We start from the raw sequence: 27,547 nt of genomic DNA, 5'->3' as shown, positions 1-27,547 counted from the left end.
TGCCCTATATTCAGAATGTTCACCGTACCAAGGGCAATACTGTAACAACATTTTTTTCTTTTCTTTTCTTTCTTTGCTCTTATTATTATTTTTAACTGGCACACAATAATTGTACATATTTTGGTGGTACAGTGTGATATTTCAATACATATATACATGTAAAGATGACATCAGGGGAATTAGCATATCTATCGCCTGAAATAATCATTTATTTGTGTTGAAACAGTCAGAATTTACTCTTTCAGCTACTTGAAAATATATAATACATTGTTGTTAATTGTAGTAACCCTAGAGTGCTTTTTTTCTTCTATCTCCTCAAACTCTGGCAATGGCCTCTCTGCTCAGAACCAGCTGCACTGACAGGACCAAAATCAGCCAAAAAAATGAATAATACTGGCCTGCATGTCTACAGGTACTTTAATTTCTACCTAACTTCTGGGAAGTTTGGATAAATTCCAAATTCCCCTCGGAAGACCAAGTCGTTATTTATAGATTTCAAGTAGATCTGGACATTATCAGGCTACAGCCAGTGGTCCTGAAGCTCCTCCACAGCTCAGAAGCTTCTCACACTGCTCTGTTGGCCTTAACCTTGTCACCAACTCAGGGTGGTCCAGATTCCTCTAGGAGTGAGACCTGCCAAAGCAAGTGGATCCTAGGAAATGCATGCTTGCCTTGGTATATTCCACTCCACCTTGATGACTTACCTCTAATTCTTCTAATATTCTGTGACTTTAGTTATTTTTTCTTTTAAAAATCAATGCCTCTCTGCTTTGAGACAGATTATGAATACTTCTTTTAAAAATGACTGAAATAAGATATAATCTTTATGCCCTACCATTGTGTCATGTGAGATCTACAGATGACAGAGTGGTGAGGTTTTTCTTATTGGAGAAAGTTTCTCTGATGTGCTCAGCTAAACTAGTGGCCTTTCCTGTGAAAATAGGGAAGGCTAAAAGCATCTAATCAACAAAGAGAAGCATAAGAAACACTAACTACTTATGCTGTTATTACCAAAAGAAATTTAAGAAGGTTTTGGGGATAAGGATATTAGAGGATGAAAAATGTAGAGTATCACTGAGTAGCTAACAACAATGACAATAATAATATTCACTAATTTAGCATCAAAGGGTAGGAAAAAAAGAATATGTCCATTAACATTTCAAGCCCCCGTCTCTCCATAGTTGAACACTGGGGCATGAATGATCAGGGCTGGCTGAAACCACCTGTTGAAGGAAAGAGTTGAATATATCTGTATGAGTAACCAGGAGGTATATCTGAGATGTCAGGAGTAAGGGACGCCAAGGCTAGAAGTCACTCATTCAATACCCATTAATGAATGCCTGCTGTAGGCCAGGTACTGTGCTAGGCTCTGGGGATAGCAGGACAAACCCTGTGCCCATGAGAAGTGGAACAGAAGAAATAGGCTCTCAAAGCATGATTACAACACAAGGGCTAACTATACAGATGTGTACAGCTTATGATGGGAACAATACTCAGACTGCAGTGAGGTGGCTAGAGACAGGTACCAGGAGAGATGATGGATGTCTGAGCTGAGTTTTAAAGGAGAAATATCATAAGCTCTTTCCCTTGGATGATTCAGGTTAATCTTGGAAGAGAGGCCTGTGAATGTAAACAATTAAACCACACATACACCTAGATTGGATGGCTCAACCAACAATCACCCCTGGCTCTGGCTGCCAGAATCCTAGAGCCATTCCTCCTATGAGTTTATTTCCAGTGTTCTCATCACGTATTTATGCAGCTTGTCCTAAGTCAACTGAAATGGGGATTTTGTGATCTATTCTGAATATATACACCCTTTTCACATGGTTTGTTTTTCTTATGTGTTTTCAACATAAATTGATTTTTTTCTATAATCTTGAACTAAGGTTGCTAGCATGTTTATACTGTGTCTGGCTTTAGATAGTGTCAAAATATAGTCACAGGCATGGTGGGTTGGGAAAAACGGGGGAGAAAGTATGTCAGCGTAAGCAAAATTCCTAAACCGCTGGTCTGGCAGACTTCCCGTGGAGAGCAAATAGCACATAACCATCCCATCTGATTAGAACTTCTCATAGGGGCCCTCCATGTCCCCTGCCCCTCCTCTAAATGAGGACTCTAAAATGTTAGCTTTTCCATGAAAACTGCCATGGTAGAGCAATCCTGAAGCCTGCTTTTAAAAGTGCCCCAATTTCAGTAGGCACTTGTGGCTGATACAGAGGGTCTAGTGATCCATCATAGATAATCTACTGAGTTTCTTTCATTAGCTAAGCCAGACTTATTTGACCTTCCAGTGCAGAAGTACCATTCCTTATCTTCAGATCCTAGGGAGACTTTCTGGTTCACTGAAAAACTTTAACTTCAACCAAATAATATCTCTTCTCTATTAATTACTATAAAACTGAATTATCCATTCTGGATTTAGAATCTAAAGCTTAGACAGGTTATTTTTGCTTGTCTGTTGCTGACTCTAGGAAACTTGGTCTTTGAGCTTGCTCCAGCCAAGGCTGCATAAAGCAGACACAACTCCAATTGCTCCACAGAGAACTGATTCCCATCATTGGGAAGAAAAATAAAAATGCTAGTCAGAGCCAGGAAAATTATATTTTGAATTCTGCCCTTTACTCTTGGAAAAAAAATACAATGCTCACTTTGCTGGTAAAACAATTTGGCATCTACTCTGTATCTGAAACTGAATACGTGCAAACTTGTATTATTATATAGTGTACACTGAATTTCACAATTAAACATTAACAATCTGGAGCTTATTTTTCAGAACAATGTATATGTTATATCTATTAATTTATAATAGAATATTTCTGTATTTTTAATAGTTTAAAGCCAGTCTGTGTTGTCTAACATTGTAAGTGATTTTTAGATGTAATACTAAGAGCTATGAATATGCATAATTCATTTAGGATATGAAAAAAAAAAACTATTACTATATTATTTTAAAATACCAATTTACTAAACAAAACCCATTTTTCAAGAAGCAATTTGTAAAATTCTTTAAACTAATGAAAAATATCATTCCTATTAAGTAAAAAATAGAGTTGAAAATGCATAGAAAAATATCAGATAACTTAAGCTGTGCTATTCTGCTACCTTTACTCTCAATCACAGAAATGAGTAACATCTTCAATACCAGATGCATGGGCTGCTGGTGTGTTTAAATAATACCAACCTAACATATTGGTCATAATAAATAAGGAAAGGCAAAGTACTTCAAACTAGCCCTACTTGCTTTATACCGCATGGATAAGTTAGGCACTGGAGGGCTCATTTGCAAATGTTTAGTCTATCAGAAGCATCGTTAGGTTGCCCTTCTCAGCAGCATGCAGAGTAAACTAACTAACACACCCGGGCTGCAGGTGTTGATTAGACATTTGTGCTCAAAATGAGAATCACCAAACACTGCTCCTGCTAAATTGGCCCTTTTTTACTCTAGATATAGAGTTAATGAATTCTGTAGGGACTAAGAGAATTCGCAAAATTTAAATTTAAGTAAAAAAATACAAGTAGGAAAAAGGTGGAAAAATTAACTAAAAAAATACTGAAAATTCAGGAACCAGATATTCACATTTAGGCAAGCTATCATTAGTTTTATGCCAATAGATTAATATGTGAAATTAAAAATTAGATTAAAACTCAACATTCTTATTAATTATTATCTAAATTAGTATGCCACGATGACGTTTTTATCTTCTTAAGAAGTTTGCATTATGAGATTTGCATCTACTCCTATAGAACCATGAAGCATAACAGATTTCCATTGTGGAATACTTGTAAAATATTTTCCCCAAATTACTTTGTTTTTCAGTAACAAACTCATTGTCCAAAGATCTTAGCTTTCCAGTTTTGATGAGTAAACACAGTAGTAGATGGCATTTTAATTATAATGGAAGAAAAGATAAAACAGCTGATACTTGCATACAACTGCCCATGACTAATACTATTCACCATGGAATAACGGTTTAGGATTTTGCTTGAGCCCATATATGCAAATATTCACAATGGAAAAAGATTGGGATGAATATTTTAGAATTGTCTCAGGATGAAAAGTTTGGGAGACCTTACTGTAGACTATTTACAAAAAATAAAACAAAACATGATAAATGAGAAATAGTCAGCTGTGAAATCCTTATTTATTGCTCTCTGGTATGCCTCTATATTACCTCTGGCTCCTGCCCAAGGCAGAGTGTTTTTGCCAAGGCCAAACATGCATACTCATACCGACCAATTATTGAGTGCTTTTCACAGGTAGAAAGTTTTCCCAATGCAATCTGAAGTAAACTGAAAAAGAGAATTTGCCTTTCCCTTCTTACACACTGTCCCAAATTTGTCTCTCTCTTCCTCCTAAACCATGGCATTCTTGATTGCTCTCTACCTAGATTGATTACTTTCCGCATAGCTATAGGATCTCCTCAAGTCTAAGTTAAAGGCCAACCCCCATAATTTGGGGATCAAATAAGATTTTGTGGAGAATTCTTATCCCTTTATCCTTTGGGGAGAGGCTTGTGCCCAACAGAATTGGCACCCTGATTTCCAGAACTGTTAGAGAACCATTGTCTGTTTTCTTATCTTCAATGTGAGCAACTGTTTTTGCTTTTATTAGCTTCTTCTTCATCCTTTTGACCAGAATGAAGAGCAGTAGCAGGTTGAAATTCAGCAACCCACAAAACAATACATGCAGAGTGACTGAATATGCTTAAAATAAAAGAAAGCAAAGCCCATTCAATGGAGATAACAAGGATGGAGCTAAAAATGGAGATGAATAGACATAGATATGAGACAGATACAAAAAATGTTAGCAGTGATTCTTTTTTGATCAGAGAAAAGTGAGTGGTTTATATTTTCTTCTCGGTTTTTTGTGTATGTTCTATGAAACAAATGTGTTTCTTCTATAGACAGGTAGAGTAATGTGAATGGATGTTGTTTTACACATGAGAGTAAAAGGTAGGAGATGTAGTAGATGTTACAGAGAACATATTTCAGAGAAATGATTTCTATAAAAAAAAAAATACCCAGGCACAAAGCCAAAAAATCAAGTAAGAAACAAGGTTATGAGGCAATCTAGTTTGGGGACTCCTGTTTTTTCTATTTAATTTGTTTTAAAAAATATGCCCAAGAGTAAGAAGCATTTTTACATTGAGAATGTTAAGATATGGGTCCAATTTCAAAGCAGTGTGTGCACGTGGCTGGCTGTGAGTAATAATATACATATACTAACCTCATGGGCATAGAAAGAAATCAGTTGCACGCTTTTGTACAGCACTTCAACACTTGTAGAAAGGTGTAGGTAAACAAGGCATTATCATTATAATTATGTGCTACAATTGCCAAGGCAGCCTCAGATAAATTGGATTTAGATCTAGACTTTTCTGCTTAATGTCTTGTTTTAGAGAAAATTTTTTATTCTGTTTATATACCTGCTTTTTCAACTCTAAAATGAGAATAGGGATAGGATTAAATAAGAGATATATATGTAAAGTGCCTGCCTTAACAGGTGTCAAAATAAGCAGATTTTCTGTTATTATTGCCATTAATTATTCTGGATAGGAAAGATCAGTGAATAATTAAGATCTTTTTCCTTTATCAAAATGGTATTTTTGTAGAATAATTGATGGATAGCAGACTTTGTGTACAGTATGGAATAGTGCATTCTAAACTTACACTGGCAATGCAGCTGTCTAGAGACATAATTTTTTCTACTTTTGTCTGTTTGACATTTTACTATTCTTCAGGGAGGAAACACTTCACCAGGGATTCCATTGTTCCTGGGAATGCAGTTTCCAGTGGTATTTTTTAGCAACTCAAAGATCAGGCATGTGTATAAAACCCACCATCAATAACAGAGCTGGTACTACACAGGAAGTCCTTAAGATTTACAGTCTTCAGCTCTTGGAGTGTTTCTAATCATGTGGCTCATTTAATACTTCATGATTCAATTCATCTTAATAAGCATAAAAAAGTATAAACATAAAACAAAATTAGTTATTTTCCACTCCTGATTAAACACTCTTGTCCTCTTAAGGGACAAGCCAAAATCTGTGGGTGAGGAATATCCTAGTTTAGCTATGTGTACCCAGAAGCTTCCAGGTAGCTCCTGGGATATTGTTACTACAAGCCCAAGATGACACGCTCTTTGGGTGGTATGCGTTCATTTACCACTGTGCCCAATGTTAGGAGGCTGTGTATACAATGAAAATGAGCAAACAGGAGTTTGTATGCTTTGTTTATTCAACACTTGGTAAAGTTCTGATATACAATGATAACTACTTCATAGAATAATTAAGGGATATGATATGTATAATGCACTTAGCATATATCTAGCACATATTGGGTGTTTCATAAACATGGATTCCCTTTTTCCCAATTTCTCAGTCTCTCCAATATCCCATCATCTAGGTATTAAGGGTTCAGAGAATTTCAAGGGATCTCATTGTAGGTTATATGTGCCTCATCAAGGACAGATATTAATTTTTTTATAGATTCTAATTATCTTTTTAAACTCTTATCATTTCATCTATATTGTCCATCTCTTTTACTATTTTATTTAATTAATATTGATAATGGTTAATGTCCTTGCCTGCTAATTCTAGTATCTCCATAATCTGTGGGTCTGCTTTTATTTCTCTTGATTATTGGTTCAGATAGTGTTATTTTCTCACCAGAGGGGGTGGTGCTTTCCTCTGTTAGACATGTAGAACTGTGGTCCTGGTCCTCAACCCCTAGGCTGCAGACTGGTATTGGTCCGTGGCCTGTTAGGAACCGGGCCACACAGCAGGAAGTGAGTGGCTGGTGAGCCAGTGAAGCTTCATCTGTATTTACAGCTGCTCCCCATGGCTCACATCACTACCTGGGCTCTGCCTCCTGTCAGATCAGCCGTAGCATTAGATTCTCATAGGAGTGCCAACCGTGCTATAAACTGTGCATGCGAGGGATCTGGGTTCTAGCTCCTTATGCAAATCTAATGCCTGATGATCTGAGGTGGGGCTGAGGCGGTGATGCTAGAGCTGGGGAGAAGCTGCAAGTACAGATTATCATTGGCAGAGAGGTTTGACTGCACAATAAAAGTAATGCGCTTGAATCAACCCAAAATCATCATCCCCCACTCCCAGTCCATGGAAAAACTGTCTTCCATGAAACCAGTCCTTGGTGCCCAAAAGGTTGTGGACCACTGAAGAGAACTTAGACATGTCAATACCAAGGACTGAGCCTGGTGTGGGCTGAATTGAAGATTGAGATAAACTTCGCGCATATCTGCTTGACTCCTGCTCCTCAGATGTGGCCTTCCAGACTTGCAATTGAAAGTCTGGAAGAGCCTTGTCCACTGAGCCCTGGAAGGCTATTGGAGAGTAAGCCATGCCTTCAGAGGTTTGAGTTTAGCTCTTTAGCCCACTACCTTATGGAGTTTTGAATTTTTGCAGTCAGTGAGGAGCCTGGTTCATTTTTATGGAAGGACACCTCAGTGTGATGCTGTTTTCTTATCACTGCAAAACTGCAGAAGAGTCCTTCATTCTCCCATCCCACCCAGAACACAGCAGGTGTTTCTTGGGGAAAGCTGGCTTTGGGGCTGAGGGTCCTTTAGAGTCCTCTCCATTGTACCAACCCACAGGACCATCAAAAGCTCTATTGTTTTGTCTACGTTTGCCTAGGCCAAGCCTCATCTTTGAGTCACACCTTAAGTCTGCAAATTCCCTTAGGAAATAAAATAGCTGTAAGCTCTCAACTCACTTAGTAAGGGCTCTTTCCTCTTGGAATTTTATTTCTCTAGTCCTTTTTGCTTCCATAGTTTTCCATTGTCTTTAAAAATATGCTTTTACCATAATGTATGCATTTTCCCCTAGTTGTTGACATGGCTTAATCCATCATACCTGAAAATGGAAATCTCAAAGTTGGAGTGTATATTAAAGTAATGGTTTGCTTGTCTAGCATTCTTTGTAGAGCCTATCTCTAAAGACTGTTGTGTACTTCCTGCAGAAAAGGAAAGGAGACCTAAAGGAGGAGACCTGGAACTGAGCTTCTTGGAAGAAGCTATGGCCAGAATTTAGGATTAGTTTCAGAGGAATATGCTTATCAGGGTGAGTACCTGAAGAGTGACTTAGGAGGGAGTTCAGAAGGTTAGTTTCTTGGGCCACTGTTATACCCCAGCACAGCAAATTCAATAGGTATTCAAATCAATAGATATGCATTGGATTGGTAATAATCTGTAATTTATCAACTGGCAAACTTACATTTAAACACATTCCAAATCTAAGTTTTATTACCCATGGACATCATACTGAATTTTATATTACAGTAAGTCTAGAAGTAGATTGATTTAAAAATAGAGGAGCACAAAATAAGACCTTGATGTGAGAGCTAGTCCTTCCAAAACTTCACTGTTGCTGGTTGATTAATCTGTGCCTTATAGTTTTTTTCCCAAATATAAAATAGAAACAATAATGGTACCTGCCTCTTGTGGTTATTTTGATAACTAAATTATATATAAATGCTTAGAAAGGTCTCTACAAAATAGCAAATTGCTACATGTACTTACTGTCATTATTATCATCAATATTAGCATCACCAAAAATTAAAGAGAAGTAATCACCAGAATTTGGTTCACTAGCCTCAGAAGACTTGGGTTATGACCTATTGTCTCAGTCCATTTTCTGTTGGTATTATAAAATACCTGAGGCTGGGCAATTTATAAAGGAAAGATATTTATTTAGCTTACCAATCCATTTCCATGATAACTAATCATTCCCTCCAGAGCTAACCCCGTCCCTCAAGAAAGACATTAATCCATTTTAATGAGCTAATCACCTCTTAAAGGCAACACCTTTGACCACTGCCACTTTGGGGACCAAGCCTCAATGTGAGTTTTGGTGGGAACGAACCACATTCAAACCATAGCATCTATCTATGCTTCTCCATTTGTTACCTTTAGCAAATTCTTTAATTATATACTTTTATATTCCCATCAGAAAGAATGCACATAATCATTTATTCTCTCATTTCTACAATAAAAAGTGGTCATTTCTATAATGAAAAAATCTGTATGCTATTCAAAATACTGATGAATAGATTTGTCTTTCAAGGACTGGTAATTTTTCTTTACTTATTCCAATGAAATGTTCATGTACAGTTGTAAGGGCACTAAAATATTGGCAGAATGGGTCATATACATCAAACATGACACACAAGGACCATACAAATTTCTTTAGTATACAAAAATCTCACCAACTATAGGGCTTGTCCTACTACTTAGGGAAACATGAGTTATTGAAATGAAAATTGTTTTAGTAATCTCAGTGACAATATTTAAAAATTACACTTAAATTACCAACAATTTTTTATATATATTAAGAAAAAATTTATAAAAATAAACTTAATTCTTGATGTTATTTCTTCAGTTTCTAAGACATATTTTAGGCACATGTGTTATCAAGCTGTTGAATCAGGAATTTTATCCTTGAGTTCAATTGTTCTTGAGTTGTTGTTCTTAAGTTCTCTAAATTCCAATAGAAAAAAATACATAGAGAGAGCAGTGAAAAGTATATGTCTGGTAGTGTCAGTAGTTTATTCCAGGAACATAACTGGAAACCCAAAGGCAGGGAGGCATCATTTGTTGCCTTAGCAAGCAACAAATGATGCCTCCCAAAGACAAATCTACATATATATTTTCAAATGAGCTATTATAGGTAGAAGATGTCCTTATCTTAGGTTTAGCATGCTTATAGCAAATCAAAGAATCAGGCAAACAAACTGGTATATACTGTAGCAGCTTACAGGTGATTTTATCTGGTTCACAGGTATGTATCTGCATAGCTGAGTTAAAAAAAAAAAATACTGGGTGGACAACAATTCTCATTGGTGTGAAGCAATCATGCTCAATTATTCTGAAGCCAATTCACTTTAAGCCTAATACTGAGACCTAAAACCATCTTCTTACATATCTCACTATTTAGATTAACATGAATTTATTTTATAGGAACAATAATAGTTTGTTTTAGGAACTTTCTACAAATCAGTTTAACTCTGATATCCATAGACATAAGAAGATTATCATATACGAGAATAGGGGGCATTATTGTGTAGTTTAAAAGTCCTAAAATATAATAGAAAAGAATTATTACAACACACATCAAAATAAAAGCTCATCTCAACTTTATGACTACTTAAAAATAAGCTAAAAATGGATTTAATTCTTCCCAGTATGAATTAAATGACTTCAAGTCAGGACATCTTAACAAAACGTGAGTTATACCCAGAATCACAATTCACATTTTCACTGTTCTCATTAAAAGTCACTTTATTAAAAAAAAATTAAAGGTGTGTATTATTTCTTTCCTTTCCATTAAGAGTAATAATATCTATCAAATGATTTAAAATGTTTCGAAGATTTAGATCTTTTAAAATAGACTCTTCTTTTTATGTAGAAGAACTTTAAAGTTATAAGTCAAAGAAAAACATCTCAACAAAGGTCTGAAATGTAAATGTGGTATTTTAAAGGTAGCTCCGCATTTAAGACAGGGTAAAAAAGCTTATATTAAGAGATGTAAAAGGAATCTACATATTGAATGACCCACTTATCCAAATGTCCTCTCCTCTACAAAAATAATCATGTTCTCTGCTGGGCATTGCAGTGTAGCAACATGCTAAGCTCACCAGTCAACAACAGAGAATGAAAAAGGAAAACTTCATCCTCAGTATGCCAGGAAAGAGACAAGTGTCATGTAAATTCTCACACTTTTCCAAAATCGGTGGTAAGAAACAAGTACGCCGTGGACTTTTAATGCAAAAAAGACCAAGGGAGGAAAGAAGATATTCATAATTTCCAGCTGGAATGAACATTTGAAATGATCTAAAATCAGTTATTTCACACAGATACATATTCACACTCAGGAATATATAAGCATTCCTGATGATATCCTTTGTCAGTCATGGATTATTTCAGCTTCTCTCATGACTGTCTATTCCATAATCAAAAAAATCATTCATGGCCAAATGTGTTCACACAGTTAACTCCAGTGATGGAATATGGACAAATGAAACCCACAGTTAACACCAAAGCTATATGTGAAACAATGCTTCAATTTTCTAACTGTCCAAAAACAGAAAACTGACTGACTTGGATTTCTCTTGTTTTCTGTAACCCTTCATTTTACATTTCCTGGGCAAGATAAAAAGCAGATGAGAGAGAGACAGAGAGAGAGAGAGAGAGAGAGATATCTTGGCTGTTTAGACAACCCTTAAATCAGAATAATTGTAACATTCTTAAATCCAGTACTCGAGGAAAAGAACTATATACACTTAAAAGAGGAAACACATTTTTGAGCCTCAGTAAGCCATACCAATAGATAATTAAATATGATTTTGAAAATTAATGGGTCAGAATCAAATCTTTTGTAAGTAGGTCATATAAGATGAAAATCCAACTTCATTCTTGCTCACTGTAACAGTAACCTTTTGCTCCCCCTGGATCCCAGAAGGCAACAAAATGATTCAACCTTACTAAAATTTCACCTCCAGTAATCCATTATATCTTAACTTACACATTAAGATTTTAAAACCTCCATCTGGTGGACATAACTTGACCTCCTTTGATTTATAGGCAACCTGTTTTCACAGGTAAGCAAATTCATTTTTCCTTTGACCACCTGGCTGAGGCAGGAACAGCTGAGGCAAGCCTGCTCTCTAGTGAGCTATTACTGCACTACCAACGTGCCATTAGGAGGGAGGAATGTAGGGTGATTTAATGCCTATGAAATTAGAGCTTCAGGTGCTCTTGGAAACTAGAGTCTCACTAATTGACTCCTTATCCCTAATCAATTGGGTGATCTGAAACAATAGCTACGCCAGCAGTGGGGTATTCATTCTCCTTGCCTGGATCGTAGGGATTTAGTGGTGCTCGTGGTTACTAAGTGAGGGGCATAGGGAAAATTTCAGTCATAGCAAAGGTTAAGGTAGATGATATTATAGGCCAGGGTTTCTCAAAGTCTCAACCATTTGCATCAGTGTCATCTGGCCTTGAGAGTGGAGAGCATGTCCCTTGAATGATGCAGCTTCCCGGGGCCCACTCCTTATTCTTCCTGTCATTGACAATTCTAAAATTGATTTTATAAACATCTCTATATATCCTGCCTTCCCCTTAATATCAAAATGTACCAATTATATAAGGGTATAAAAGGAGAACACTAGGAGACATTCAGGAAATTGGCATTTCTTTCTATTTTCATTTGTGTGACCAATTTTAATATAAATGTGAGGACATACAATTTTGCCGAATGGATGAATAGTGACAATGTCCAACTTTTTAAAAATTTTCTTTAAATATTTTGTTATATTTTTAATTTCAATATGTTTAGGGAGTACAAATGCAGTTTTGTTACATAGATATATTATATAGCAGTGAGGTCCAGGCTTTTAGTGTACTCATCACCCAAATACTGTACATTGTATCCAATAGGCAACTTTTCATCCCTCATACTCTCCCTCACTCCCACCTTTGAATTCTTTGATCTTTGTGATTCCACTCTGTATGATCATGCATAACTGGGGTTTAGCTCCCATTTATAAGTGAGAACATGAAGTATTTAAGGTTCTTTCTGTTCCTGATTTACTTCACTTAGGATAATGGTCTCTAGTTCCATCCAAGTGGCTGCAAAAAATATTTCATTCTTTCTTATGGCTGAATAGTATGCCATGGTGTGTGTGTATACATAATATACACACATATGTGTATATATACATATATACACACTTATATACATTCACACACATATATATACACACACACCCCACATTTTCTTTATCCACTCATCAGCTGGTAGACACTTAGGTTGATTTCATATCCTTTCTAAACAGTGTCCAACTTTACCTGAACCCTGTGTTCTTGGAAAATAGTTATGGTTAAGATATCTTCCCACCATTTCCCCCCTCCAAATACTCTCACACTTTTGTGTTCCCAGAAATGACTAACAGGGCGCACTCTGGTGCATCTGGTCTATCATATTCCCACCTCCGCCCCTTCCCAGTGGCTTTGATAAGACTCATCACCCTTCTGCGTGACTCCCTTGCAACTCTGGATGATTCTCTTATCTACCTGCCTCCATAAAACCCCAGCTCCTTTCCCTTTTCTTTTCTTTTTTTTTTTTTTTGAGACTTTCCTCATTAATAAACATTCTTTCTATTGCAATGAGCTAAATAAAATCATCTCTTTAATTGCCCTGTGCATTTTATCCTTCATAATAGTGAGTCCAATAATTATTCTTACAAATATCTATTTGTAAGGGAACACATGGGTGATTACACAAGGAAGAGTCATAGATTTAGCAAAAGTAAGAGCCAAGCAGTACATTGTACTTGTGACTATGCTACTGCTATGATTTTAACTGTGGCGTGTATAGACAGACTGACATATTTTCAAAAGTCATTTTTGGCAACAGTATAAAAATGGTTTGAAGAGATGAAACAACATCCGAGAAACCAAGGAGAAAGCTATTTGAATTTCTTAACTAAAACAAAGATGATAACATTAAAGAGAAAGAGAGCTCCTTTACAGAGATTTAAGAGTTAGAAACTCAAGGATTTTATGAACCATTGAATATGGGAACGAGAAAAAGGTAAAGTCAGGATGAAAAATAAGATGATGTAATATGACAAAATAGAATATAATAACAAAGTTTGCCAAGTAAAATGAGTAAGTAAATTAGAATAATAGAAACATAAGTATAGGAAAAATAGCAGGAAGTCTAGAGGGAGGTTGATAAACAAAATGCATACTTTAGAACATATACATTTGGCTCAAATTTGGTTCTGAGTTTTCTGGCAGCCAGTGCAAAGAAGGGAACAAAATCAGCTTCTGAGACAAATTTGTTTTCTCAAGAGTAGTAAAATTGCTCAGGAAACTAAGTATTGAATGACTGAGAGGTTTTTTCCAAACATGTTAAGTTTGAAACTCTGAAGTAATTTAGACAGAATATTAGCTTAAAAAAAATAAAGAATTTTTGTTTCAACTTAATAGTTTAACATGCTGACAACTTAAAATTGCCATGAGGATTGGATAGATGGAAGCCAGAATTCCTGTTATGACAGAGAGAAGAAGCTGGAAAAGGAATATTTTTGAGTGCTGTACTTATTTTTAAATTTGACTTTACCAATTTATAGTTGAAGCAGATGATTTTTAGCACTTAAAAAAATGTAAGTTTCTTTCTGATTATGTTTTTTAACCTGGGGAAATTGCCTAATAAATATTTAGAATATAACCTACTCCAAAAAAATAATAAAAATAGAACCAGAACTTTGTTTTCTTTTTTATTATTACCATTTTATGATTCCTATTACTTTCACAGGTTACAAAAAATGTAATATGTGAATTTAATCAAATTTTTGGCAAAGAGCATATGCAGGGGGTCATTTTAGGAGGTATATTAATCATTTTAAAACTGTACATTTTATGAACCTCATTGTAGCACATTATACTAAAAGGATTAAATATGTCTGTCATTAGAAGGAATAGAAAATTTTGCTGTATTGACAAGTTGTAGCCTAATGAAAGAATTGATAGAGTGAAAGTAAATTATTGTAACCCTTTTGTGATACATTGTTATGTGGATTACATTTTTATCTATGAAATCAAATGGTTTTTAAAAATCAGAATGATCTTTCTCTTAATTATTTAAAAATAGTTTGAAATAGAAAGAGACAGAGGTAGGAAAAAGTTAACTGTTCCATATTGAACACATGCTATGTGCCAGGTAGGATGTAGGGAATTACAGGGTTTGGGGGCTTTAAATAAGGAAGTCTAAACGGTAAATTCCCACCACATACAGGTGAGGAAACTCAAGCTCAGAGAGCACCAACACTTTTCATTAGGTTCAACTATTAGCAACCTTAACAGCTGGGATTGAAACTCAGGTGTCCTAACCTCAAACCAGTGTTCTTAACTCTCCTATGTAAGAAAAACATCAAAATGTTCCTTTTCCTTTTTTCCACCCCAAAATAACAGGAATGGGGATTTCATAGGAAAGAAAAAACTTACCAAGGCAAAACTATACCAAAAATTTACCAATGTTAAAATCCAAACTTATCTTAGAAATATTAAATTTCATATTGCAATATGACAAAGGAGAGTAAAAGCAAAGAAAGATTTGGAACTGATGAATTTATCTGACAAAAATTTACTGAGTTCGAGTCATCTTTTTCAGGCCAAAAGAGCACCGAGATCGAAATAAATACATGACAATATCCCTGCACTCAATTTTGAGTTTAAAGACAAAATTGTTCTGGGTATAAAAAAATCAAGGCAGTATCTTCTTTTCGACCATGAGTACCCAAACCTAACTTCTGCATGTGAAATGGAGACATGATCTCTTACAAAACTTATGGATTTAATCTTTTCTAAAAAATGCTTTTAGCATGAGAAATGTTAGAATTATGTGGAGGTTAAGAGGGTGGGTTTGGAGTCAGTCAACTGACACCTCGAGTCCACCGCCTCCTGGTTGTTACTCAAGCTTTAAGATACCTTTAAGATGTGGTCATCAGCCTTAAATGAGATGGGATGGCACAGTGGTTAGCAATGTGCCCTGCACATGATACAATTGGCCCTTGAACAATAAGAGTTTGAACTGCATGGGTCCACTTATAGACAGATTTTTTTCCACCCAAACTAGAATTGAAATTATAGTATTCATGGGATGTGAAATCTGCATATAGGGAGAGCTGGCTTTGTGTGTATACATACGAGGCTCTGCAGGGCCTACTATGCATCTGAATATGCACAGATTTGTGTTTAGGCGGGCAAGGGGGAGGCAAGGGCAGGAGAGGGGCATCCGGAACCAATCTCCTGTATATACTGAAGATGACTCTAGTCATTTTCTGATAAGCAGTAATATTATTACCAGTAGTAGTGGTTGTAGTATTAGCACCAATTCATCCGGTTCAAATGGAAAAGTTGCAAATGTTTCTCATTTGGCGCTAGAATAAAATCAAGACTCTGGGCTGCAAATTAGGCTTCCTATGTTTCCATTATTTCTTCTCTCATATCCATTTCTCACCTATAATTTTGCCCACTTCTTTACACTTTCCTCTAGAAAATATAAATCTATAAAATATATAATGTAACATATGTTTAATATATGATAGTAAATAATAATTGAATATAAAATGTAATATTGTTGGGGCTCAGAAAAGGATACCCTAAAATATGCCATTTTAGACTTCAAACTGAGAGACCTGCAGAGCAGTCAATTCAGAGAAGGGTCTGCCCTGACATTCCCCTATCTCCCTAAAGACAGGATCCTCCAGGAAATATTCAATTATTGTGAATCCTTCCTCATATATCTCATCAACAGGAGAAGACCGACACATACTGTAGGCAGGCAGACTGCAGTTCACACCACGCTCAGAGCCAGACGAATTTATCCCTGGCTACTGTCTGTTCTTCAGGTCCATTCACTTCCCCTAAGAATCATTCACTCTTCCTCTAAAATTGCCTACACTCCCCACTTCCCTCTCCTTTATGAAGAAGGTATATAAACTTCAACCACCTGGCCCTTCTTTAAGTTTCATACTTTATATTACTCCAGTGTGCTTGCATGTTAATCTGTCTATTGTCAGTTTGTTTTACAGACTCAAATTCTTGAACCTTCAGGGGGTGGAAGAGATCTTTTTACCCCTTCTATCTATCTGTCTGTCTGTCTACACACACACACACACACACACACACTCACACACACACATATATATATATTTTTTTCTCTTGAAATTTCATTTAAGTCTTGTGTTGTCATATATTTTCTAATTTATTTTGCCTTGCTTCTCTGGTTAGTTTATGAGTTCTTAGAGGACAAGTGCTGAAATCTTACTTTGGTGCAGAACTTTTTCATTCTACTTGCTACCTCGCATACTTGAGCAGTTAATTTTTCTTCTTTGCACTAAATATACATTCAAGTTTATTTTATTGTATGTTTTAAGATCACAGCATATGAAAACAGAGCAGAGCAATGATAATGTTTAAATATTAAAACCTGAAAGAGAAAAAGAAAGGCTGACATTTAGTTATTTTGGCATCATTTTCCTCCTACTTTTCTAGTCGCTATTTCTCCTTCCTCCTCACCCTCTCCCCCATTCCAAGGACCAGCACACCCTGACTCCATTTTAATTATGTGTGTGGTATTTTTAGCTTTTGAAAAAATGTTGCCTTATTTGGAACCCATAGCTGAGAAGAGACATAAGAAAAACCAAGGCTCAGAAATTAAGTCATCAGTCACTCAGCTATCAAGAGGCAGAATAGCAATTAATCTCTCTAAAAACTGAAAACTATTTCACTCTCTGTGCATTATTTTCTCTTAGCTATTTTTTTAAACACTAATGATTCATTTTGAAGATTTCATTTGTATTTTGAAAACTATTGGGTGTCTTAGATTGATGGTGTGATCTGTTTGTGTTTTCGCCATACTCAGAAAAAGGGTGAATGAGGCAGACGCCCAGATGCCTGTGTCACTGATCTTTGAGGGGGAGGTGTTCGAAGGCCAGATGTAACAAAGCCAGAATTCAATCAAACCAACAGAGAATAGTGACAGGACTTGTAATGATTCTGAAATTATAGCTGCAACTTATTGAAACTCTATTTTTTTTTTGTTTTGTATGTAGTAGATGTCTTAGAACAGGATGAACTAATTTTACAATTTAAGATCAAAAGCGGAAATAAAAAGAAACATGCAGCAAACAACAACAAAATAAAAGCAAAAGCACGTAATAGTCTCTTTATAACTCACCTTTAACTTTCTAGACTATAGTTACTTAATGAACTGCTTTTGCCTGCTATACTAAGTGCCAGGAAAAACTTCTAAAATTCTAGCATAATAAATGCCATTCAAAATTAGATGCACCTCATTCTCAGGTAAGGCAGAGAAATGCAGAGATTACCTGGAAGCTTTCTATTTTAAATTATCCCTTCATCAATCTCCAGTCTATACTGAGAAATACATTACCTTGAGTAAAAATAAGATTAAGTATATTTAAATAATTCAAAAATAATATGGTATTTGATTGAGTTAATACATAAATCTAGATTATTTAATGTTTTCTGAATGTTAGTTTGAAAATGTGTCTTTAATTTCTAATAATAATGTAACAATTTTAATATACAATTTGGAAAACAGAGATGAGAAATGTCTAGAGCTACATCACTCTAAATTGACACAGATATGAACATGGCTGTGTTTTATTACTTTTCTTTTGTTTGATAGTTGAGATTACAGAGTACATGTAAATTTTTGATAGTTGACATAAATGTACATATTTAATTTTAACTCTGCTTTTTCATCTTGTAACAAGAACATATTTCCTTGTTACTATATAGCTTTTGTTAGCATCCGATGGCTAATTCCTGATACAGACTATCAAACAAATAAGTCATTGGATATATTTCTAAATATTCCACAAAAATCCCAAGCAGCTGTCCTTTGTAATACGTTTATGATGCCATTGTGATTATGGAAAAACATTAGGAAACAACATATTTTTATTTCTCCTTTATAAGAACATCTTTTTATGCAAGTCCATTTTACTTCTAAATTAAAAAACAAAACAAAACAGAATTCCATGTATTCTTACTGTTACATGTACGACATCTTTTTTAGATTTACACTATATTTTCATAGATAGGACAGGGATGGGTGGAATAAATGTCAACTCATACTTTCCAAAGAGAGTCTTTTCACTAAATACCATTCCTAATGTCCATTATCAGACTAAGACATCCAGCAACCACTAGCCAGATAACATCAAATTACCTTCATTCCTTCCTTTAAAAATTCTGTTGCATACTCTGAATCCTTCCTCCTTGGAAACGTTTTGTAGGTGGCTGTCTATTTGGTCAGAGTAAAGTAAAGCAGGCAAGACGTTCCAGAGATTATACAGCTACCTAATCTGCCCCCTACAGCTCCCTCCATGATGAGGAAAAGCCTCAGCACTAATTCTCTCCCCTAAAGTGTGACCACCATAAGAACTTCCTGTGGTTCCTCCTCAGTGACAAACAGTGCATTGAAATCTGTGAGTGGATAAAGAGAATGAGCAGGGGCTAGAGAGTTGAGGCACTGAACCCCAACTGTTAGTGTTAAAGTGTACTGTTTAGATATTGGTACTCAGAGAAGTTTTTCTTTATAAAAGATTATTCCTAACAGGATAAAAAAAATTAAAATAGTTTCCCTACAAGTAATGACTTGGGGAAGAGCGATTACATAAATGTAGAATGTATAAATGAAATATACAGTTTAGCCCAGATTTGATAAGGCTTCAGGCTTCTTGGGGGGTCGTCCCTGAATCTGGGGCAAGGAGATTGTGTCTAATCGAAATTCTATAACATATTCCACCTTGTAGGGTGCTGTGCGCAAGGCCAGCTTTAGGCTATGTCGGTTCTTGGGTGAGAGTTGTCAGGGAACCGGCTCTATTCTGGGAGATTTTCTCTCCCCAGTTAAATACTAGTGCCCTCCTTTCCTCTTTTGTAATCCCCAGGTCAAAACTAAAATGTGAATGGCTGATGACAGTTTAAAGTGTGACACCTCCCAGGGGGAAGTGAATTTGAATAGGCATGGAAGCTTTGAGCTACTGGGGGAAGTTCTGATGGAGAAATCCCAAGTATCAGGAGAGGCTCTTTTTCTACTACAAGTAGATACAGGAGGATTGGGGAAGTTCAGAGTCTTCCCAGTACATCTGACACACAAACTTCCACTGTTTTTATTTAAGGCCCAAATCTTTTAAGTATACACTGTTTGGCAAAGACATTTCTTTTGATGGGGAAGAGGTCTGGTCAATGATTTACAATCCTCTGGGCTTTGAGACAGAACACAGCCTATTTTGTCCTTTTTTTTTTTTTTTTTTTGGCCCAGATTTGTGTAGAAATTGACACAAAGAACATTAGGTTTAAGACACAGACCTCTTTATGAATGCTACTACTATTTGTAACTTGGGCAGGTCAGTTAGCTTTTCTGAGCCTGAGCTCTGTTTTATTTTCATTTGGTTTTTGCTTGTTTGTTTTTTGTTTTGGTAAAACATAAACAATTCTTACCTTCCACATTTGTTATGTGATTTTTAGACACAATAGGCATATGTTTCCTTGTGTATTGCCTGGCTCTAAGCAGGCACTCAATCAGTAACATCTCTTCTTTTTTCTTGGTTACATGCTTCTAAGGTACTTACGGTTATTGGGTCAGGAGCTTTAAAAGCAATAGCTATTCATAGTTTTAGCTGGTGTGTATGTGTGTGTTTTGCCATCAAGATGCATTTAATGGTGATGCTATTCTGGAAAATTGAATACAAAAACTGCTTTAAATGATTATTGCACCATTTTCTTTATTAACCCTCATTCCTGTGTCCATTTGAGTAATTTAAGATGTCTGTATCCACATTAATGATTATAACACTCCCATGGTGTTTGGAAGAGATAACAGTCTATAGTAGCCAGAATTTATATGAAGGATAGGATCAGGATTTGTCTGAGCAGATTTTATCTTAAATATTTAAAGACTAGCAGTAACCATTAATTTTAGTGTGAATCAAGAGACTGCAGTTTAGCATACAACTTCAAAAACTGATCACTAAGTACCATATGACTTTAAAGGAAAAATAAGATACTAAAAATCTTGATTTTTTTCAACCTCAAGAAATTAGTCCAGAAAGTATTGTAGAAGTGACATTTTTCAATGATTTTCTGCATTGTTGATCTTTTTTCAACCCTCTTTTTTCCCCAAATAGATGTCAAACATTAATATAACCTTAAAATTAGAATGGATGATAATAATAACTAGTGTTACTAGCACAACAATTCTTAATCCCAATGATGTATTGCAATCACCAGTTCAGGAAGCTAATTTAAAAACGCACATTCCTGGCCATCATTCCAGACTATAAATTGTTATCTTCAAGGTGGGAAACAGGTATCTCTATTAAACACACACACACTTCATAGGTAATTCTTATTAGTAGCCAGCTATGAAAACATTATTGTAGAACATATATTAGCATGCAAATACTAATACAATGAGCTGTTCCCCAATTATTCTTGTACAGAGGAACAATCCAGAGGAATAGAGGAAGATGAGAAAGAAATTGACACTCGTTGAACGTTCTATAAGTCACATGTAGGGCTAAACATTTTTGCCCATGTAAACATGACTGCAAATTAGTACCATTGTATCTATTTTACAGTTGGAAAGCCTGGCTTAGAGGGGTTAAGTCACTTTGCCTGGTTATGACATTTACACATTTATTCAGTGATGGAGCCTGTGCAGGAGCTCAGATCTATCTGGAAGTTGCTGTTCTTTCTCCCAGACCACACTGCCAAACATGAGTGATGTGACCTTGCTGCATTAGACTTTGTTGAAACTCTTTTAACCTCTCCTCTGTTAACTGCTTTTCTCCTTATGCAAACTGTACAGCCAGAATACAATGACTTCTGTTACTATTCTAACACATGAAAAAATTCTTACTATGTGGAAGGTACTGGGCAAATGGCAGAGAGTAATACAAAGAGCCAGGAGAAAAATACCCTGCCTTTAATTGCCTATAATCTCATTGCGATTATGACAAATCTACAAGGAAGAATTAAGAAACAAAGAAAGAAGCAAATGAAAAGCATTATGCATGTGGGAAAAAAATATTACATCTCATCAAGTGTATATAATTTGTGACTTATTATTAAGGACACATATTGTTTGTGCCATTGAGAAAGAAAAAAAAAAAACATACAATTTAAGTTTAACAGCCTACCCTAGTTAGTCCTGCAAATGCAGGACTGGGTCCTAGCAGCTTCTTGTTGCTTTGAAATTTCTTTCATCCATTCTCAGGGATTTGGCCGTGCTCCTGCCATCAGCTGCATGGCTTGGCATGTGATAGCAATCCTTCTGCACACATCTCAATAATAAAACAACCTGGCATCATCTACTTGTGGGTATTTTCCTTTCTTGCGTCCTGTAAAGCACTTGATTGTTACTTTGAAATACTTGCTCCGCTAATATAAAATTCATGGCCCTCTGCTCTGTTTCTGTGCTTTCTGCATACGCAATAACGTGTGTTTCAACGGTGAAGCACGGTGTCGTCCTTTCAAGGCATTTTAAATGGCAATTAACCTTAACTTGTTTAGTGCCAACTAGGTGAGTAACTCGACTGAAGAATTGAAAAGAATAACAGTTATGACCACGCCAGCACACGCTCAGGCAGAGACCCGGACCTTACAATGCTGCCGGGTGGGCAGCAATTCTAAGAAGTGATCAACTGTAACGTGCATCTGGATTTCAGAGGCATTAAAACATGAAAAATCACACATCTAAAATCAATTAAAAATGAAACTAAAGCATAATTAGGGTTTTTGAATGGGATGATAGGGGAAAGCATTATAGAGGGGTTGATCTTGAGTTCATCAGGATGGGGAGGGTAAATGGGTGCAGAACAGAAGGGAGAGAATTGCAGGTGAGGAGAGCGGTGGGAGCAGAGGTGCAGTGGAGAGAAAGCATAAGGACTGTTTGGCAGGCAAGTCACAGACATGATGAGGCAGCATGGCACTTAAAACACTCCTACATATTAGCATCTAGATGCTCTCACTATTTTCAGCTGTATATTTGGTGCTTTCTACCACCTATAAAATAAAGTACAGAATCTTCAGACCAGAATCCAAGACCTTCCAGAAATTGGCCTCAACCTACCACTTCCTTCTCCTCTCTTCTTCAGCCAGTGCTTCGTGCTTCGCTCTCATGTTGCCAGAGTGTCCTCTTATCTGAATACAGGTCCTCTGATTTAAATACACCAGCCTCTTTCAATGTACAATTATGGCAGGAATGGGCATTTCATGAGCAGTAATCTTTTCCATATGACAACTACACAGAATTCGCCTGGTGGTGTACGCTTGCCAGGGCCATTTGCAAAAGCAGGTGCTGTTTAGCTGTTTGTAACTGCCTGTTAGATTCGTGGTCAGCCTGAAGAAGAGCCACCCTGTTACTGATTGCTTCATGCAAAAAGAAGGAGCAGAGCCATTAGAGGCTACCAGTGTGACACAGGTGTTGAATTACTTTTCTCAGTGTGTTATATTCCGTGCTTTTCCACTACTGAGAAAGACAGCTAGATGGTTAGCTCGAGTGTGCACTGTACATGTTTATGTGCTATTATTCATGAGGTTAAAGACAATCTTAGCCAAGTCATGGTTTGTCTCACTTTAGTGAAGCATTTCTTTGAAAAATTTCAGGTACCATAATTGCATTTTAAAGATACATAATAAATTGCTATTAGGCTCTGGTTAGGAGGTTTGCTGAGGTGTGAACTGACCATTTTGTTCCTTTCTCTTTTATCAATAGTTGCTTCAAACCCCACTGTCTTCAGAAGACAAAAAGATGCACTGGCATATCAAAGGCTGTAGGTTTATTACTATACATTATGAATAATTTAATGCAGTAACAACATAACACACTGATAAAAGCCAACAAGTAATATTCTATTCATAGCTGACTGGATAATCAAAGCCATTGTAGGTGCTTTTTCTAATACTAATTTAAAATTTGCATTATGGCTTTTGCCTTCTCTAAACGATAACCTCCTATTTGATGAGGTATACTGCACACCCTTTAAAGTCCTTTACAATTGGGTTCAAAAGTACACTTTCTCTATATGCAACAGAAGGAAAATAATTCATAAAGAGTAATTTTGCCTTAACTATTTCACTTTTTCTTTATTCCATTGAGCCAGTACCTGAAATTCTAGTGTTTACAGGTTTTCTATAAAGTTCGACAATGATCATACTGACTTTAGAAAAAACTATATATAACATCATAGGGTCATAAAACAGTTACCATTAGATCATTGTGATTTGACAATCTTCACATATATCATGTATTTATCATAAAACTGTGTGGCCATACTTTGCAGACTGAAAACTATCCTTGATTGTGGTTTTCACTGATATATGGGTTAAATTCAAATTTTTTATCCTTCTCTACGGAGTCTGACTACTAGAAGAATTGAATGGCTTTCCCCATTGCTCTTAGATGTTTTGCTTTGTCTTTATAACTAGAGAAACACAATATTTATAACCTTTGGCAACAGAATAGAATCCTACTGGAGAAAACTGGACCAAACCCCTTTAGGATCTTTGAATGGATTCTTTGAATCACTGGTTGTCACTTTTCTTTTAACATATGAGAATCATTGCTGTCTGTGGTAGACAAAAGGGGGAAAGCTCAAGGTCACTTTCTGTTTGGGGAGTGATTTAGATCCTCAGAAAGACATGTTACATTTTTGTTAAGGATTTTGGTAACATTTAGCACGTTAATCATGAGGGACTGATTTAGGCATTAGGAAAAAAGACATCTCATATCCTTTTTCTCAGCCAGAGCATGTGCTTGATCAAGAACAGAATCACTGAACTTGAATCAGCAATCACACAAAACAAGTGTGAGAAAGGCTAAGAGAAGTTTTCTGAGAGAATTCTCTTGGGACTACTTTGCAGGTAGAGGAAGAATGGAGATTACAAAGACAGTTTCTCCTAAGGGTGAGGGCTTGGATGCAAATTGCTCCTACCCTATCTCTGCAGGTTCTGCAAGCCTCACCTCCAGCTGAGAAATTACTAGTACCTTTTAGTAGAGCCCAGGCCGTTTTATCTGATCACCATACATTCTTATCTGATGCTTTAAATCTGTATGTCAGTCAGTGACGGCATCAGAGAGCTATGCCATCTTTTAAGTAATCAAAGCAGAGAATCTCTGAAATCAGGTGATAAAATATACAAGTAATGAGATTGATTTCATTCTGCTTCTTTCAGAGCAGCCGAATCATAAAAGGCTGCACAGAAAGAAAACCTAAACCTTTTCTGAAATAGCTTGGGTTGGGAGGTATTCATTTTCATTTAAATGTAGACATTTGCTCAAAAATATTTGAAGACGGTTAATAGAAAATAGATTTGCCGATGGTAGAACTTATCTGGGTGCTATTCGGTATGTTATCCACCAGACCAGCAACGAAGTAATTACAATTGCTCTTTTTCATTTTCATTTTTCTTAAGAAAACCTTCAAGTTAAAATTTGTCCTTAAATATAGATAGTTACACTCTTTGGATCAGTTTTCTCTGACAATGAAATCTAAAGCTTATTTATAAACCATCAAATGTCTCGATAAAATATTTTAACTCTATTTAACTTTTTGAAGCAAGAAATTACAATTTATTTATCCAATAAGTATTTTTGGGACTCTGCTTTATGCAAGGTCCTAAGTTAGTCCCAGAGGATAAACCAGAAATGGAGAGGACCATGTCCTTCAAGTCTAGGAATGCATGATCTAATAAGGCTCTTAATGTCTTCATACTATTCTCTATTTTATTTTGTGTGAAAAAAACCCCATTAAAATAGAATTTAAGTTCAGTAAGTTCCATCTAACAAAAAGTGTCACCTGCTGTCCTATGGGAACAAAAGAGAAGTGACATTTATTTAAAACCTCCTGCATGCCATTCACTATGCCAGGTACTTTACAAGCACAACCTCATTTAAAAAAAAAAAAAAAATAATATCTTTTAAAACAATTTCAAATTTATAGGAAAGCTGAAAAATATACTGCAAGTACATTGAGAAACTTGTTCAAATTTTGCTCACTTTCCCAGTGGTGACCTTTGGCAAAAGATCTAAATCTAGCATTATATATTGCATTCACTTGTTATGTCTGCTTAACCTTCTTCAATCTGGAACAGTTCCTCTGCCTCTCCTCGACTTTCACAACCTCGACATTTGTGCAAGTTGCAGGCCAGTCATTTTGTAGAATGTCCGTCACTTTGGTTTTGCCCAATATTTTCTCATGATTAGATTTAAATTATGCACTCTGGGCTGACACCACAGTGAAATAATGGTATGTACTTCTCACTGAATCCGGTCGGTGGTATATCATGTCAATTTGTTCCATTACTGACATTTTCTTTTAAGTAAACTTTGTTTATTTTCTCATTATAACAGGAATATATTTTCCTTACTAAACTTGAATATTGAAAATAATGCACAAGAAGAAAGTTAATTATGGCTTTTCTGCCCCATAACTGCTCCGATAGATTGGCATAAAACCATCCTACTGTGTTTTTTTTTGTTTTTGTTTGTTTGTTTTCTGAGGCAGACTCTCTGCCAAGGCTAGAGTGCCGTGGCGTCAGCCTAGCTCACTGCAACCTCAAACTCCAGGGCTTAAGTGATCTTCCTGCTTCAGCCTCCCGAGTAGCTGGGACTAAAAGTGTGCGCCACCACGCCTGGCTAATTTTTTCTATTTTTAGTGGAGATGAGTCTTGCTCTTGCTCAGGCTGGTCTTGAACTCCTGAGCTCAAGCTATCCTCCCGCCTCGGCCTCCCAGAGTGCTAGGATTACAAGCATGAGCCACTGTGCCTGCCCCTATCCTACTGTTTTCTGTTCACATATAAGCAGTGATCTTGCTTTTATGTATCACATTATATCTTCTAATTCCCACAACCAACCATATGAAGACCTTTTTTAAAACCCCATTTGCTAATAAAGACATTTGTCCAAGGTCACACACACAGGGAATGTGAGTCTTTTTGACATCAAATCACATGTTTTATTATTTATTGATTTATAAAATACATATGTACAGTAGGGAAATACAAGCATCACGTAATTTCTGAATAGGCGACTTTGCTTTGTTAAATGTACCACATACGAAGCTCTCTTCCTCCTCATCTGCCCACCCGTCTCCATCACCCACTTCCATTTCTTCACATTGCGCTCTTTCTCCTAGAATGAGTTTCAAACTCTGTTTCCTTTCCCTCTTCAACACTTGCACTTCCTTTAGCAGGAGGCAGAAATGAGTTCTACAATATCCCTGGGCAACACAAAGTTTCATGCTGTGTATGCCTGGGTTTATTATATTAAGAGATGTTGGTTATTTTCCTGACTGTGTATTCATAGAAAGTGAGGATGGTGAGAGTTGGAGAGTGCTGTGTGTGTGAAAGGCTCGGGGAGGTGTAAGGGGCTTGGGTGGGGCGAGTGGACCAGGTAAGGCACCAGGTAGGACACTTCTGATCAAACAAGCAGCTCGTGTAGGGGTGGTGGTGATTATGATGCATCCATCAGTGTGGTACAATCTGGACTAATGGAGAAGCACAGAGAAATCATTCTCTCTCCTTCTCTCTCTCTCTCTGTTTCCATTCATTTGTTGAATCATTCATCCATTCATCAAATACCAAGCATTACAATTGGAGGCACTGTCACAAGAGTTGGGAGGGGTCAACTGTACTAGCAATTCTCATTAAATGCTTCAGCTGGGCCAGGGCTATCTAGTTTTCCCCTGAACACATCTGCCTCATTTCATCAATTATTTTATAACTTGTCTATTTCTTGTAAATGTTTGAATTTTTAACTCTTTGAACCATCGCCATTTTCCCCCCAATAAAAAGGTGGACATAGACTGCCCAGACTACATAGACTACAATACATAAATGGTTCAAAAAATATTTTAAAAAGTTATGAGAAAAAGCCAACAGTCCACAAATCCTTAAAATATCTAAATTACCATTTGGAGATCC

This window comes from Eulemur rufifrons, chromosome 18, assembly GCF_041146395.1.
Source record: "Eulemur rufifrons isolate Redbay chromosome 18, OSU_ERuf_1, whole genome shotgun sequence".
Classification (NCBI taxonomy): domain Eukaryota; kingdom Metazoa; phylum Chordata; class Mammalia; order Primates; family Lemuridae; genus Eulemur; species Eulemur rufifrons.
This window is presented reverse-complemented; position numbering follows the sequence as displayed.